Source organism: Orycteropus afer, unplaced genomic scaffold, assembly GCF_000298275.1.
Source record: "Orycteropus afer afer isolate SDZICR_OR568_19922 unplaced genomic scaffold, OryAfe1.0 scaffold00006, whole genome shotgun sequence".
Lineage (NCBI taxonomy): Eukaryota > Metazoa > Chordata > Mammalia > Tubulidentata > Orycteropodidae > Orycteropus > Orycteropus afer.
This window is the reverse complement of record NW_006921593.1, coordinates 14,725,574-14,742,630: the sequence shown is the minus strand read 5'-3', so window position 1 is coordinate 14,742,630 and position 17,057 is coordinate 14,725,574. Positions and strand designations below refer to the sequence as shown.

The 17,057-nt window shown below is 49.6% G+C and overlaps 1 protein-coding gene across 1 annotated transcript in view; it reads right to left on the bottom strand.

The window, feature by feature from the left end:
- Positions 1–17,057, bottom strand: part of GNA12 (G protein subunit alpha 12) — a 92,584-nt gene that overhangs the window by 29,255 nt on the left and 46,272 nt on the right. The window lies entirely within an intron of this gene.

Below are 17,057 nucleotides of genomic sequence, written 5' to 3'. Positions count from 1 at the left end.
AGTGGGCTGGGGTGGCAGCCGGCTGGGCTGGGGCTGCAGTGGGCTGGGGAGGCGACAGTTGGGCTGGGGTGGAAGTTGGCCAGGCTAGGGCCAGCGGCTAGCCTGGGGCCGCAGTGGCTGGGTTGGGGTGGCAGTGGGCGGGGGCAGCAGCTGGCTGAGAGTCTGGACTTTTCATGTGAAGACACTGTAGGAGAATGAGAGCAGCACTCTCCTTTAAAGGGGCAACCTGCAGATTCCCGGGGTTCAGTGCTCAGTGGCTAACAGTAAGGTTGGTGCTTCAAATCCTCCAGAGGTCTCTTAGAAGAACAGTGTGGCATCAACCTCTGGAAACTCAGCCACAGAAGACCCCACGAAGCATGGTTCTGCTGACACACTGGGGCGTCACGCGTTAGAACAGCAACGGGAAACAGAACAAGACAAACGATGAGGACAAAGGCTGCGAGCCTCGGCTGCCCAGCCGCCCCCTGGGACTCTGCCTGGTGCCGCCCATCTGCTGCTTCTCCACTGAGAAGGGCGTCTAACGGTCCTGAGATTTCGCTGACCAGGTTACAGCTGACACTCCACATGCAGTTGCTTTGTTCAGTTCCTCGAATCCCGCAGACCACTGCAGTAACAAGTCGTTTCCACGATGATCGTGTTGGGGCCTGGCTTTTATTTCGTAATCCAGACTTGTCACCGTTGGCATCAGGATGGCACGCTGCTGCTTCTCTCTGACAGTGAGTGACTCATCTCTGCCATCAGCTAGGGAGCCACGTTCATACCTCCTATAGAAGTAGCACTAAAGAATTTCCCCTCACTCAAATGTATTTTGCTAAAATCCCAACTTTGAAAGAATTTCAATCCAGTTAGAAGACTTCTATTCTAATATCCTTCCTTGAGGAAAGGAAACCAAAACCTTTGCATCACAGGGTCCATCTGTGATGGTAATAAACACCAAGCTCCACCATCTGAGGTGGCCTTATCACAATGTGTGTGGGCTTCCTCTATCTCGTAGGAAGCCGGCGAGGCCAGAGCCCACCACCCCACTGGGTCCAGCTTGGGCATCTGCAGTTTGTTTCCAGCTTTCACAGCAGGTGACAAGAGATCCAGAAGGGGACACAAAGACCCATGACAGCTGGACGGGCTCTGGCCAGAGCACCCTGGCGAGGGAAATCCCGGGGACTGATGCAAGCACGCATACTGAAGCGCTCCTGCCCCGACGGAAGGTACCAGGTGCCGAGGGGAGCTGGTATTTTGTAAGAAGAAACATTTTGTTAAGAATCCTTCTGCTCTCTGAATCATGAAGAAAATGCTGATCGTTCCTTCGAGGGTGGTCCTCACCGCTGGGCGCCGTCGGGTCTGGGTTCCTGGCACAGCAACTGCACGTGCTCCCGGCCGCGAGCTGCCCCACGGGGTGTCCTGGGCCCAGGAGCAGGCGGCCAGGCCTTTCTCCTTCAGAGCAGCTGGTGGGCTGAGTCACCAGTTCTTCACTTAGCAGCTGCCTGCCGTAACTGTGGTGCCCCCAGGGACAGGGGCTTAAGTCCCAAAACTTGGATCCCAGGAACTCCAACTAATTTCCAAAGGTTTAACCCCTGGAATTTATAATCACTTGCATTACAAATTAAGGGGAAAATAATGGATCAATAGCCAGGCTGACTTTGTAGAAGACAGTAACAGATGCTGTTAGAGGAACGAATAGCGGCAACTGTCTCCATCTGAGTACTTCCCTGCTGGACGTGTGCCTTAAGTGTCCAACCAAAGGTGAAAAAACCAGTGATAAACCGTGAGCAGTCCTGCATCCTGTTCACAGCCCAGCACACCCGGGCGTTCTGCTCCGTGGAGCCACCCACACACCTACACTTCTGTTTTTAACAACTACACAGCGTCCACTGAATGGACGCACCAGGGCTGACCTGGGCCCTCAGGACCCGCTGGGAAGGCTTCCAGTGTTGTCACAATCACAACAGGAACACCCTTTACCTAAACGCCTCCCACAAGTCAGCACAGACCTCCCTAGGAGTCACCGTCCACTCATGACTGGTCTGTTGCAATTTTTCTCATTCACTTCTTCATTTGTATTACAATCCCTTATCTTGAGACACCGGATCAGATGTACTTTGGAATTCAGAAATCTCCAGATTTTGGAAAGCAAATACAATACCTAACCCAACACAACCCAACCCACTGTCATGGAGTCGATTCTGACCCACAGCGCCCCTAGAGGACACAGTGGAACTGCCCACAGGGTCTCCAAGGCTATCAGTCTTCAGGGAAGCAAAGCCCAAACCACACCCACTGCCTGGAGTCCATTCCGACCCACAGCGCCCCTAGAGGACAGAGTGGAGCTGCCCACAGGGTCTCCAAGGCTGTCAATCTTCACGGAAGCAAAGCCCAAACCACACCCACTGCCGTGGAGTCCATTCTGACCCACAGCGCCCCTAGAGGACAGAGTGGGACTGCCCCACAGGTTTTCCAAGGCTGCCAATCTTTACAGAAGCTGACGCCACATCTTTCTCCCGGAGAGCAGCTGGTGGGTTAGAACAGCTGAGTTTCTGGTTTGCAGTCAAATGTCTTAGGCCCTACACCACCAGAGCTCTCCTTACTACAGGGTGCAGACTATGCATCACAAACGATCCTCTACTGGGATCCTGGGCAGCCCTTCAAAATCAAATACACTCCTATGTTTATGGATGTTTAGACTATGGAGGGAGGGGGACCGCAAACACAGAGGTTGGCGCGGGTCAGGGTTTGCACCAAACAAGTTCAGAGGCGGCTACTGGGCAGCATCTCCTCATGGCCTTATTGCCACTTGAATCTCTTGTCTGTTCAAATCGTCCATTCGTTTTTAAAATCGGGTTCTTTGTTTTCTTATTACTGAGTTCCGAGAGCTCTTTATACATTCTGGATACGAGTCCTTTATCAGATACATAATTGGCAAACAGTTTCTTTCTGGGGCTGGCTGGCTGTCCCGTGAGCCCATCTGTCTACGCCTACACCAATACCATGCTGGCCGATCGCTGCTGTACAGCGGCCTGGAGATCGCCCACTGCCAGCACTCCCACTCGATTACGATTACATTAGGCTCTTCCACAGGGACCACGGCTGCTCTAGGTTCTGTGCATTTCCACATAACTTTTGCAATCAGTTTGTCAATTTCTACAAAAAAGCCTGCTGAGGTTTTAACAGGGATTACATGAACTCTACAGATCAATCTGGGAAGAATGGACGTCGTCAAACACTGAGTCTTGTGACCCATGTACATGGTACATACATCTAGCCATTTATTTAGATCTTTATCTTAGCTACGCTTTTACAATTTTTAGTGTATGAGTCTAGGACATCTTTTGTCAAATTCACCTGTACGCATTTCATATTTTTCAATGCTATTGCAAGTGTTATTTTGTCTCTCAGTTTTTAACTGCTTGCTGGCAGCATATATAAACACAGCTGGACTTTTGCATGTTAGTCTTGCATCCTTCAAACACACTGACTGGTTCTGAGGCTTTTCTGTAGATTCCCCTGGGTTTTCTACACAGACAATCCCGTCTTCTGTGAACAGATGGTTTTATACCCTCCTTTCCTATCTGGAAGCTTCTGACTCATTTCTCTGGCTTCGCTGCACTGGCTCGAACTTCAGCCAACGATGAACGGAAGCAGTAAGGGTCGCTGTCCTTCTCGGGTCCCCAGTCTCAGGGGAAGTGGTTAGTCTTCCACCAGGACATGTGGTATTTGCCGCAGAGTTTCCGTACACGCCCGTCAGCAGGCTGAGGAAGTCTTCTACTTTGCTGGGAGTCTCATCAGGGATGGGTTCTGGATTCTGTCCAATGCCAGTTCTGATCCATGAGACAATGACGTGGTTTCCTGTTGTATGTTAAGGAGGGGAATCACACTGACTCATTTTCGATGTTACACTGTGCATTGCTGGGATAAACACCACTGAGCACGATACAGTACCCCTTTGTACGCGGCCGGACTGGATCCGCATCTGTATGCATACGGGCACTGCTGCGCAGCTCGCCTCTCTTAATGTCTTTGTCTGCTTTTGGCGAGAGCGTGCTTGCACAGTCCTGTGCTTGCCATGGCCCCAGAAAAGGGAAGAGAGCACGTGCCCGTGGATGGAAGCTGGGCGAAGAAAGGTTGCTATCAGAGAAGCTGAAGGAGGAACCATTTTCGAGATGAGAATTATGAAAGAGAACACGAAGAAGAGAGAGAGGAAAGACGAGAAGGCCGGTGGCCAGCAAGCTCTGACACAGAGACTGATTCCAGAGCAAGAACACATGGGACAGAAGGGGAGCGGCAGAGGGACTGAGGTTGCAACCCGAGGAAGTCAAACATGCCTTGGAACAGAAGCCGTGTGTGAGACAGCCAGCCTTGTCCTGTTACACAAACTGAGAGAAGCTGTGTAGAGTTTGCTGAGACGCCCAGAAAGACACAGAATACCCACAGCAATAGACCACAGGCAAACCGAGTTCCTTTGGTATCAAAATCGGGTGAGGGAGATCAAAACCTCACTCAGACAAGTTCCAGCCGGAACTGGCAGCTTATTCTAACGTAACGCACCCACAGTGCCAGAGCGCACATTCCCAGCTTGCGTTTGGTCTTGGAAGCCTCTGCCATTAGAGTGTGCCTTAGAGAGCCTCTACAAGTGGGAGCTCTGGTAGCATAGTGGCTAAAACACTTGCCTGCTAACCAGAAGGCTGGCGGTTCAAACCCACCAGCCACTCCTCGGAAGGAAGGTTGGGCAATCCTACTTCCGTAGTGATACTGCCTTGGAAACCCAAGGAGGGGTCGCTATGAGTCGGGGCCGACTCGACGGCACATAACAACAACAACAACAACAAGTGCAGTAAAGGCCCGTTATGTACCCAGGGCCAGAACACGCTGACTGGCGGCTCTGTGCCCAGCTCTGCCGACACCACACCCGACTCAGGATGCTGGAGGCAGCAGCCCGGAGCACAGGGGCTCCTGGTCCTGGGCCGTCAGGGCACTGCCTTCCTGTTTCCACCTGAGCCTGCAAACGTCCTACAAGCAGTTCCCTGATCCCACGCAAACCTTAGCCCCCACCTGTCTCTCACAAATCCTGCTTTCCTTAAAACTCACAGGGAACCTTTTAGAACTAGATTCGTAGCACAATCTATAGTTGAGCCTTGAGTTCAAGATTCTTGGGGGGCGGAGGAATGATCAAGGAATTCTTATTCTCACAGCTGAAAATACGGATGGAGATCTGGAAGTACAGCCACAAACGGGGAAAGCTTCCATTGTACCCTCAGGCCGAGAGAAAACAAAGAACTGGAGGGGGCGCGGGAGAGAGGCCGGATCCCTGCTCTGGGGTAAGGTCTGGGATGAGGGAGCTAGGGGAGGAACATGATCAAACGACTGAGGGGTCCGCCGCTCAGTTCTGAAAGGCTCCTAACAACTGGGAAGGAGACAGCACTGACCAGCGCTGTGGGGCGTGCCTGGTGGGCCTAGCAAAGACGTTTTCCGATTGCAGAAGACGAGGGTCCTTCCAAACCCATGAGTTACTGCTTACACGGTCGGCCACATGACCCACTCAGAGAGGCTGCCACCACCCCCAGCAGGACTCCTCTGCTGCCTGACTCCGGGACCCTGATCTGATCGGCCTGCCAGCTCCTCACTCAAACAGCACACCCTCCCCTCCTGTAGACCTGCTTGTGCCGCTCCCATCCGTTCAGCCTGCGTAGTCTTTTGTCTGTCTGTCCTACATTCCTGATGCTTCCTTCCACTCTTCCTCCTCATTTGCTAACACTCTTTTATGGGCCCAAACTGCTGCCCAACAGACCCACTGAGTTTTTCAGTTTTTCGGACTTTTTCCGGTTCTAGATGTTCTCGTTTGCTCTTTCAGAACACGCGCTTGTTGCTTTTAATTGCTTCTGTTTTTCCTGCAGACACCATCATGCTCTCATTTCTTGAGACACACCTCGGAGACTTGCTTCACTGTCTCGTCGGGGGGGGGGGGGGGGGGGGGGGGGGGCGGGCAGGAGCAGCCGACCGAGGGCCTGCACCCCTGTCTCGTCTGACCCCCAACTCTGCACCTGCTTCTCCGTGAGCCCGCCTACCTCTGACTGCCATGTCCCTGCCCTTCAAGCATCCTCCATGGACCGGAAACCCCGCAGCTCAGGATCCAAGCACTTTTCCAGAGGGCTTCCGTTTGCTTCTGTCAAGCCCTTGGTAGTTACGGGTTTGGGTCATGTTAAACTAAATCCCTGCACCAGGTCCCACACGGTCTTGCTTTTGCTTTCATCCCCTCCCCCGGCCTGGCTCAGCTGCAAGGCAGTCCTCTCCACTATCCCCTGCTGTGGCCCTATTTTCAGGTCACCCTTACCCTGAGGTCCCAGCCCATTACCGGGAAGTCTCCTCTCCAATTCCCCAACACCAGCCACCTTTCATTTCTACCCTCCTCTCGAAACTCTGAGAAAACCAGTGTGCAGTCCCACCCCGTGGATCAACGGCACTCAGGGAAAGCGGTTGCCATGGACCCACTTGACTCAGGCTCCTGGCTCTTGGGGTCTGGCCTGCCTCTTTACAGTGCTGTCTGTTTGGGGAGGAGCCCTCCAATCACGACAGTCCACTTGAACCAGAAGCCTGAAGTAAAATGGGACATGGGCACATGAAGTGGGCACATGCCATTGGAAAAATGGTGCTGATGGACTTGCTCGATGCACGGTCGCAACAAACCTTCAATTTCTAAAAACGCAGGGTCTCCTAAGTGCAAGTAAGCGAAGCACAGTAAAGTGAGGTCTGCCCCTACTGCTTCACGATACATTCCTGGCATGAGTTACCGCCAGAGGGTAGGACACTTTGTGCCTGACACCCACTGAGCACCTGTGTCACACTGCCCACCACCTGCAGAACAGCATCCATGTCCCTGTGCCCCACCAGCCCTGGGCATCATCGGTTATCACCACAACCTACCACATGATGAAACGTGACCTTGGCCTCGCTTGTACCGATGCCCGTGATCACACCGGGCAGCGCCTCAGTTCTCCTGTTTCCGGGGGCGGGGCTCCTCGTGGATCCCTAGGGGCACCCGTGGGCAGGCCACGGCTGTGGAATGCACAGCCTCCACTGGAGACTGTGTCGAGCACAAGTGTTATTGTTTTTCTAATCTGGCATCTGCCCCGCTCTTTTCTTTACGCTGTCTCATCACAAAGTTTAACATGTTTGTACAGTCAAACCTGTTGCTCTTTCCTTCCTGCAGGTATTGTCACACTTTCATTTTTTGAGACTTTGGTACCCTGCGAAGAATTTCACTATTACCTCTCCTACATAATATATCAAGAAGCCCTGGTGGCCCAATAGTTAAGCCCTCGGCTGCTAATTAAAAGATCAGCAGTTTGAACCCACTCAGAGGCTCCAGCTCCCTGGGAGACAGACCTGGCAATCTGCTCCCATGAAGATTATGGCCCAGAAAATCCTATGGGGCAGTTCTACTCTGTCACATGGGGTCATGAGGAGCCGGTATCAAGTCAAAGGCCCCTAACAGCAACAATGACACACATCACACTTCCCCCCAGGCCACGATGTCACTGACTTACAACACCTCCGAGGTAAACGTTCATAGGAACATTTTCCACAAGAATCTATGTATGTTCATGATGGAAAAGGAAGACATGGAGGGGCACAAGAGGGAAGACAACAAAGGTGAATCCTATGACATACCCAATAGTGCATGATCAGTAACAGCAACACTAATCTATGGCTAGATACACAAGATGTATCTAGACCAGGTGTGGGTAGGCAGGTGGGCCCATACCCATGACTACGTTTAGGTATGGCAAACAATATTCCCATATACATGTGTGTATGTGCTATAAAAATGTGATGCTGCCTCGGCAACCCAAGGAGGGGTCGCTGTGAGTCAGGTCCAACTTGATGGCAAATAACAACAGCTTCCCTGCACATACGGCATGCTCCATACACACCTGTTGGACAACAGAATTCCATGAAACTAAGAGAGATGCATGAAGCTGAGAGACACACAAGACTGAAAGAGACACACGAGGCTGACAGGCACACACAGGCTGAGACACACACAAAACAGAGAGAGACACACACAAGGCTGAAAGCCCAGCTCTGATGCACCTCCACTGGCCTGTAGAGCATGTCACAGGGTATGACATCACATGCCATTACATGCTGCTCCTAGTCAGCAAAGGAGTCAGACTCTTATGAACAGCCAGCTTTGGCCTCCCTGGCTCAGCCTCAGTAGGTAAGCACGTACTTCTTGGGGCCTAATCCGATCAGAGGCAGAGCAGGCCGGCCTCTGGGTTAGGCTGATTCCTGCCCCACACCGTCCTTCCCCTCGGGAGAAGGACGCCCCAGCTCAGGAGCCCCTAGGGCAGCCTCCTCAATGGTGGGGCCATGGGACCACGGTCCAGTCAGTGAGGCTGAAGGGGACACATGGGATGAGGCTTCCGGAAGTCACCCTAAGAGGAGGAGGGTGGGCTCGCTGCCCTGGCCTCTCCTTCCTCTGCCTGGTTGGAACGTGGGCTGGTTCACTCTGAGACCAGGAGAATGCTGGACACTGGACGGGTCTGGACACAGATCCGTATCACCACCCCTGGACTGGCTCTTTGACTTTTTTTTCACAAAACAGGAATTTTCTTTTTTTAAAACTGTGTTTAAGTCACTGCTGAGAAGCCAGTGGTTAAAGTGTTAGGCTGCTAGCGAGAAGTCAGTGGTTCAAACCCACCAGCCGCTCTGTGGGAGAAAGATGCGGCAATCTGCTTCCGTAAGGACATACAGCCTTGGAAATCCTTGGGGGAAGTTCTACTCCTACAGGGTCCTGAAGGGTTGCTCTAAGTTGGAATCAACTCAACGGCACTGGGACAGTGGGACCAGTCACTGCTCTTCTGGACTTTCCATCACATGAGGCCAAACTTAATTGTGGTGGGTCCAGACACCCAGGGACACTCAGCATTGGCTACAAACAGCCAACACCATGGTTAGGCAGCAGCAAGGTTCTTTGAAGTGCTCTAAACTGTACCACCAGAGACACCAGGTGCCAAGGCCCTGCCCTCATGCATACCTTCTCTTTCATTTATTTTTAACAGTATACTTTTTCCCGGAATTGGGGCCCCTGAGTCCTCATGCATACCTTCTGAGGTTTCCCTCTCTTTCTCTTGTCTAAAATGTTGGCTAATCTGTTTTGTTTCTTTCAAGTTTGTTACTGTTATTGAAAATGTAAATGGGACAATGTGCACTGATGCAGCAGACTCCACACACAGAATCAGTGGCACTGGCGCATTCTGTCAGGTGCAACGTTCTCACGCTTCTTTTCTGAGCTGTTCCTCCCCCATTAATGTAAGTGCACTGCCCCTCGGGTTCCTAATTTTTCCTGTTGTTCTTGTCAATTTGATCCCATACAGATCATTCTCAGAAGAGCACAATGTTCAAGGCAGTCACTCTGTAGTTAAACTGAACTGTTATTAGGTTTGTGTGTGCGTGTGTTTTGTTATTAGGTTTTAAGATGATTTTGGGTTTTTTTTTGTTGTTGTTCTGTTTAAGGTTTAAACATTATCTCAGGGTAACAGTTTCATCCTCCATGGCTCTAGAAAGTCCACAGTCTATGAGAATTTGAAATTCTGTTCTGCATTTCCCCCCTTTCGATTAGAATACTGCTACAGAATCTTTGAACAGAATGTTCAGTAACGGTAGCCTGGCACCATCCAGTTCTTCTGGTCTCACGGCAAAGGAGGCAATTAGCCACACATTCCATATCCACCTCTTATTCCTGACTCTCCTTCTTCCTCTGTTGCTGCAGGTCACTACAGACCAACTGTCATGCCTTGGATTGTGGCCTGCAAGCTTTTAAGAGTCCAGGCACTACACAACAAACTAGGGGGTAGAAGAAAAGTACTAAACACATTATTAGGCTGATTAACTGGAATGCCCCATGAAACCATGACCCTAAACCTGCAAACCAAGGAACCAAATCCTATGGATTAGCAGCCTCAGCAGCTACTCTTTTTTTTTTTTTTTTTTTGGGGGGGGTGTCATAGTTATAAAGGTATTTATTATACACGTTTGCCAATTCACCTTTCTACAGGTACACCAGTTATTGACAGCACTTACAATGATCAGCTGTTCATCTTGATCTTTAATCACTGTGATTTTTCCATCCCCGTTAACCACCCTTCTCCCCTCCCTCCCGCCCCTAGTAATCACCACCAAACTATGCTATTTTTCTTTCCTTGTATTTTTATAGTGAGATCACACAATGTTGCCCTTTGTGTTTGACTTACTTCACTCAGAATCATGTCTTCCAGCTCTATCCACACTGTAGCATGTAGCAAGACTGCATTTCTCCTACTGGCTGAGGAGTATTGCATACTAAAAAAATCAAGTCCCCAGGATAGCTTAATAGGAAGAAAAAATAAAGAAAGAATACGGAAAAGCCAAGAATTACACCTCCCAAAGAATAACAACTAATGGGGCCTCTGGGCACCTCAGAGGGCAGTGGCTTAGCAACAGAGAACACTCAGAGATGGTGCAGAGTGTGATGTGTAGCTTTACAGCTGTGCAGCATGTTTTAAAAGCAGGCAGTGTGTGTCCTCCTGTGCTCCTGTCTTTCAGCATTGTTTTAGAATCAGGGCCTCTTGTCATTCCATATGTCAGTGAAGACTGGTTTTTCTCTTTCCAGAAGGAAGGCTGTTGGCACTGTGACCGAGATTGTGTTGAATCTGTTGATCACTCTGGGTGGCACTGATGTCCTCATGATATAAATAAATGAGACTTCACGTCCCAGCCGACTGTGGACGTGACTGCTCACTGGCCAGGCACTGCTGCTCTGGTCTTTCCCTACGTACCTGGCCGCAGCAGAGAGGTTCACCGTGTATCTCGAAGCAACCGTCACACCATCATGAGCTACAGTCCACTGTGGACACATCAGGAGGGTGTGTGCTGGGACAGCGCATGCAAAGACCACTCAGTCTAATTCACTTTGCTCCACGTGACCCAAGAGCAAGTTATAGTAAGTTGCTGAGGCGACAAACCACCTTCTCTGCCATCTGACCCAGTGCTCCAAAAGCTGACCAACAGGGCTCGGGAAATGTATTTTTAAACGCAATGAAAATAAAGCCAGCCGGAGCACAGGATAGTTTCCAAAAGAACTTTAACCTGTGGTGGCTGGCTGTCTCTATAGTGACTGGTTTGTGCTTTTCTAAAAGGATGTAACTGCCACACCCACAGGCTGGCATTTGTTTCGGGAATGCAAAAGTGACTGGGGGTGGTCCTCTACCTCAGAGCTTTATAAAAAAGCACTCCAAGCCCAAGAAGTCATAAGCTATGTTTCTACAACCCTTAAAACGCACATGGGCAACTGCTGAAAGAGATTAAGGAGATTTAAACAAATGGAAGGGTGTTCCATGTTCATGGAGCAGAAGACAACATTGTGAAGACATGAATACCACCCAGAGTGATCAACAGGTTCAACACAATCTCAATCACAGTGTCAACAGCCGTCCTTCTGGAAAGAGAAAAACCAGTCTTCACTGACATATGGAATGGCAAGAGGCTCTGATTCTAAAGCAATGCTGAAAGACAGGAGCACAGAAGGACACACACTGCCTGCTTTTAAAACATATTACATGGCTGTAATAACCAAAACAGCCTGGTACTTATATAACAACAGACACACAGAACAATGGAACAGAATTGAGAGGCCAGAAATAAATCAACACATCTGTGGCCAACCGATTTTTGACAAGGGTCCATTCTATGGGGAAAGAAGTCTCTTCAATAAATGGTGCTGGGAAAACTAGATTTCCACATGTAGAAAAATGAAACAGGATCCCTGCCTCATACCATACACAAAAAACAAATTCAGATGGATTAAGGACCTAAAAGTGCAATCTAAAACCAGGAACAAGCAGGGGCAACACTGTCAGACCTGGCTTTCAACAATGAACCATCTAATATAATAACAAAAGCATAAACAGCAAAAGACAAAATAAATAAATGAGACTTTATAAAAATTAAAAACTTTTGTTCATCAAAAGACTTTACCAAAAAAGTGAAAAGACAAGGTACTAACTGGGAGACTACCTTCGGAATCCATATATCTGACAAGAACTGAAAAAATATAAAAACTTCAACAACTTAACAACAAAAATACAACCTAACCAAAAAATGCGGAAAGGACTCCTTGAATAGACATTTCATCAGGGAGGACATTCAAGCAGCCACCGAACACATGAGAAGACACTCGGCATCATAGGCCATCAGAGACAGGCAAACCATGAGAGGCCATCACACTGCCACCAGGAGGGGCGAGATTTAAGACAGAAAACAACAAATGTTGGTGAGGACATGGGGCAACTGGAACCCTTAACTGTTGCTGGTGGGAATGCAAAATGGTACTGCCTCTGTGGAAAACAGGAGCTCTGATGGCACAAGGCTTAAAACATTTGACTGCTAACCATAACACCACCAGATGGAACCCACCAGCTGCTCCATGGGAGAAAGACGAGGTGGTCGGCTTCCATAAAGATTTATAGCCTTGAAAACCCTATGGGGCTGTTCTATTCTGTCCTCTAGGATCATGATGAGTTGAAATTAATTCAATGGCAGTGTGTTTCTGTGGAAAACTGTGTGGTGGTTCCTCAAAACCCTAAAAACAGAGCTTCCACATGAGCCAGCAATTCCGCTCCCAGGTCCATAATGTGGACAGGGCTTGAAGACATTACATGGAGCAAAATAAACCAATCATGAAAGGACAAACATTGAACAGATCTCATTCCTACAGAAGAAAAGGCAAGCGTACAGAGAATAAAGTGTTATCAGTGGTTACCAGGGGTGGAAGGTGGGGGAGAAATGGGGTTAATGGTGATGGGAAAATCTAGTTGATTAAGGATTGGGTTGCACAGCCGGTGAGTGTCACTGGTGTCAACGAACTGTATACCTGCAAAAAGGTGACCTGGCAAAAGCTGTGTGACAAATACAACAACAACAGAAACAAAAGAGCAAGTGCTGAGACTGCATATGTACAACCAAACGCCTCCCGGGATTTGGGTCTCTGAAGGTGCAGGGCCTTCACGGGACATCCCCGGTAGCTGGCCCAGTATAGTGTTTAGTGCTTCTGTTCTTTTTCCTAGTTCACTGTGAAGTGCCTGGGCTCTTAAAAACCTGCAAGTGGCTGTTTAAGACCCAGTACTTCTTCTCTTTTCACCTGGAGCAACAGAGGAAGGAGGGGCGTCAGGATCAGGAGGGAGAAAGGGCAAGTACGGCTAACTGCCGCCACGGGCAACTGCCTCGCTGCCACGAGGCCAGAACCAGACGGTGCCTGGCGACCACTACCGAACATTCTGATCGAAGAGTCCACAGGCAATCCTGATCAAAAGGGGGAAAAGGAGAACAAATTTCAACAAGGACTCCAGACTTTCTGGAGCCATGGAGGATGGATGAATCCCTGAAAGTACTGCCCTGAGATAATCTTTAAACTTTAACCCAAAAGTATCCCCTGAAGCCTTCTTAAAAGCGTAACAATTGAGCTTAAAACCCATCAAAAAACCCCTCACTCTCATCAAGATGATTCCAAGTCACAGCAAAGCGTACAGGACAGTGCAGAACTGCCCCCCGGGGTTCCCAAGCCTGCAAATCACTATGGAGCAGAGTGCCACTTCTTTCTCCCACACAGCAGGTGCTGGTTGGAAGCACAGACCTCTGGTTAGTGGCCGAGTGCTTAACTGCTGCCTGACCAAGGCTCCTTAGAGTTCAGCTTAACTAGTAAGAAAAGGTCTGCTTGGAGCTCATGCTCTCTTAAGAACTATCTGCATAGGATCAAATTGACACGAGTAACTCGGAAGATTAGCGAGGACTCCTATGGGGCAGTGAATTTATGTCAACGGAGGAGCAACTCAGAAAAGGAGGGTAAGCATGGCTGCCCAACTCGAGGGATGGGATCAGCGTCCCTGAGCTGTGCGTGGAGAAATGACTGAATGGGTGTATGCTTTGTTGGGTACATTGTGAACAACAAAATAAGTTATACTGAAAGGAAACATAAGCACGGGGACAGCGGGTGAGGGTGGGAGGAGGGCGGAGCCTGACAGCACAGACCAAGGCTGGGCGAGGAGCGTGGGCAGAGACTGACAGCGCAGACCGAGGCTCTGCAAGCTGGTGCAACTGCAGAGCCAGCATCGCAGACGTTAAGACGACAGATGGCGAAGGGATCTGGTAAGCACTGGCCTGGTAATTCCAAGGAATCTTTGAAGGGAGCTTAACCACAGGGCCCCAGGGTGATCTTCCAGTTCAGGCAGTGCTCTTGGCTCTAAGGTGGTGTCATCCACCCACACCCGTGATGGCGAGCTGGCCTCCATTTTCCCGCCAACACGCACGCTATGACTCCAGCCTTTACAGCCACTGCGAACCAATGTCACCAAGACCCGACTCCTTCAGCAATGGGACAGGGGAACAATCTCTGTAAGAAGCAGACTCACCTCATCTCCCGAAATAAGACGCGCTGAGCCATCAGTACAGACTAGCTTCCCTGAACGTCTCCAGCTCCATCTTACGAAGCCAGAAGGAGGCAGCCATGTCCAAGGGGCTGCCAACAGAACTCAAGAGGGAAACGTGATTCACCTCCAGTGAACGTTCTCAACATCCCAGACATGTCCCTGAGGCTGGGGTCCCGGTGTGCTGCACGCCCACCTGCGTGGTCACCACAGCCTCTGCAACAGCCAACGGCTACTCCCAACGGGACAACTGGAAGTCACGTGAGGACTCAGAGATGCATGGAATTCCCCGGAAAATCATCCTGTCCTCCAAGCAACAACAGACTCACCTCGTCCAGCTCAACAATGGTCATCAGGCGCCGGCCAGTCAGCTCTGACTCACAGTGACCTCACGTGTAACAGAACAGGTGCTGCCCGATCGCACACCATCCTCACGACAGCAGGTGTGTTTGAGCCCCCTGCTGCCTATCAACAACCGCACCGTGAAGGTTACTTAATCAGCCACAAGTTCAAGAGAATATTACAAAGAGCTAACACTGGTTCTTTTTTCCCCCAGCAACTCTACACCTTGTCATCTTCACAGTTAGGCTTAGGGTTAGGCTTTGCTCACATGACGTATTTGGAGGAAGCACGATGATGAAGATTACAATTAACTAACAGGCAATGAGTCGGTCAGAGATTAGCCAAGAAAACACCAGCAGAAGTCAGTCACAGGATGTGAGGATGGCAGAGAACAGATCCTGCCCTAGTTCAAGTCCCCACGGCCTCTTAACCAGACTTTTTCTTTTTAAAAAACATTTACTGTGGCAGAACATACAGAACAAAACAGATGCCGGTTCATCCACTTTTACACGAATAGTTCAGCAACATCACCGTGCACCTGCACGTGATGCACATGGGAAACTAAGTCACGAGGGGTTGCGCAGTCTGAATCACCTGTATGACACGTGTGCTGTTTGTGTAAAATACAGCATCGTGTCTATCATCTTGTGCCGCCAGCATCACTTCCCACCTCCACTTTTCTTCCTTAAAGGAACTCAATGCTCCTTCAGAAGCTCCCAACCCCCTGCCCCCCAGAAATCATCCAGAAACTGTGGTCTTGCTGGATTCGCTCACCGAGAGGTGTTTCACAGAGGTGGGACCACAGACCGATACTCTTTCGTGTCTGAATTCTTTCATGAAGCATCATATTTTCAAGGTTCATCCACATGGCAGCACAGACCATGACTTCATTTTGTTTTATGTTGTTGTAAGGTGTCACAGAGTCGGCTCCGACTCACAGCGACCCTCAACCTTGGGGTCCAGCTCTGCCTCCTGCTCCCTGCTCACTGGAGCTAGAAGCGTTTCTTCACTTAGTCAGCTGCTGGCTGCTGAGGCCTGAGAAGGCCCAAGGTTGACAAGTAAAAAGGCACAGTCCCAATGTTACCAAACCACACAGCAGGACTTTTGTTTTCTTTATACTGAGATGTCAGCCATACTGCAGACTGTAGTCTGCGCTCTTCATCAGTAAGTGCTTCGAGTCATCCTCACCTTCAGCAAGGTTGTGTCTGCGTAGCTCAGGTTCTTAATGAGTCCTCCCCCACTCCTGAGGCCACGATGCTCATCTAATCCAGCTGCTCAGATTAGCTCAGCATACAGACGAAGCATGGTGAAAGGATACAACCCTGACATATTCCTGTCCTGATTTTAAACCATGCAGTGTCCCCTTGTTCTGTTCAAATGACAGCCTCCTGGTCTATGCACAGGTTCCTCACGAGCACAATTAAGTGTTCTGGAATTCTCCTTCTTCTCAATGTTTCCACAATTTGTTGTGATTCACACAACTGAACGCCTTTGCAGAGTCAATAAAACACAAGTAAACATCTTTCTGGTGTTCTCTGCTTTCAGCCAAGATCCACCTGATGGCAGCAATGATATCCCTTGCACCACATCCCCTTCTGAATCCAGCTGGCATTTCTGGAAGTTCTCTGTCTATATACTGCTGCAACTGTTTCTGAATTATCTTCAGTAAGTTTTTAGTTGAGTGTGATATTAATTATATTGTTCAATAATTCCCACACTCTGTGGCAACTTTTTTGATAGACAAAAAATACAAAACAACCAACCTACTGCCATTGAGTCTATTCCAACTCACAGTGACCCCCACTGGGTTTCTGAGGCAGTAAATCTTTACCCAAGTAGATTGCCCCATTTTGTTCCTCGGAGCTGCTGATGGGTTTAAACTGCCAACCTTCTCGTTAGCAGTCAAATGCCTTAAGTACTGTGCCACCAGAGCTTTACAGACAGGCTATCCTCAGTTTACAACCTACTCAAGGTTACAACAAACGGCACTCAACATCTTTGTATTTTTGTACATCTTACTGTCAGTAGCAGGTACACATACAATGCTGCAGCACGTAAGTGCTGATGTCATCATTCTCAGAGGTTGCTGGCAGATGGCCAATGTCAGAATTTACTGTTGAGAACACAGCTGTGGCCTGGCCTATAGTGACGCTGGTGTCGGGAGTCGTAATGGATAGGAAGTTGGGCAACACTCAACTCCAACCACACATGACAGCTTAACTGTGCATGTACCCGACAGGTGATCTGACTCACACCTGGCCATCA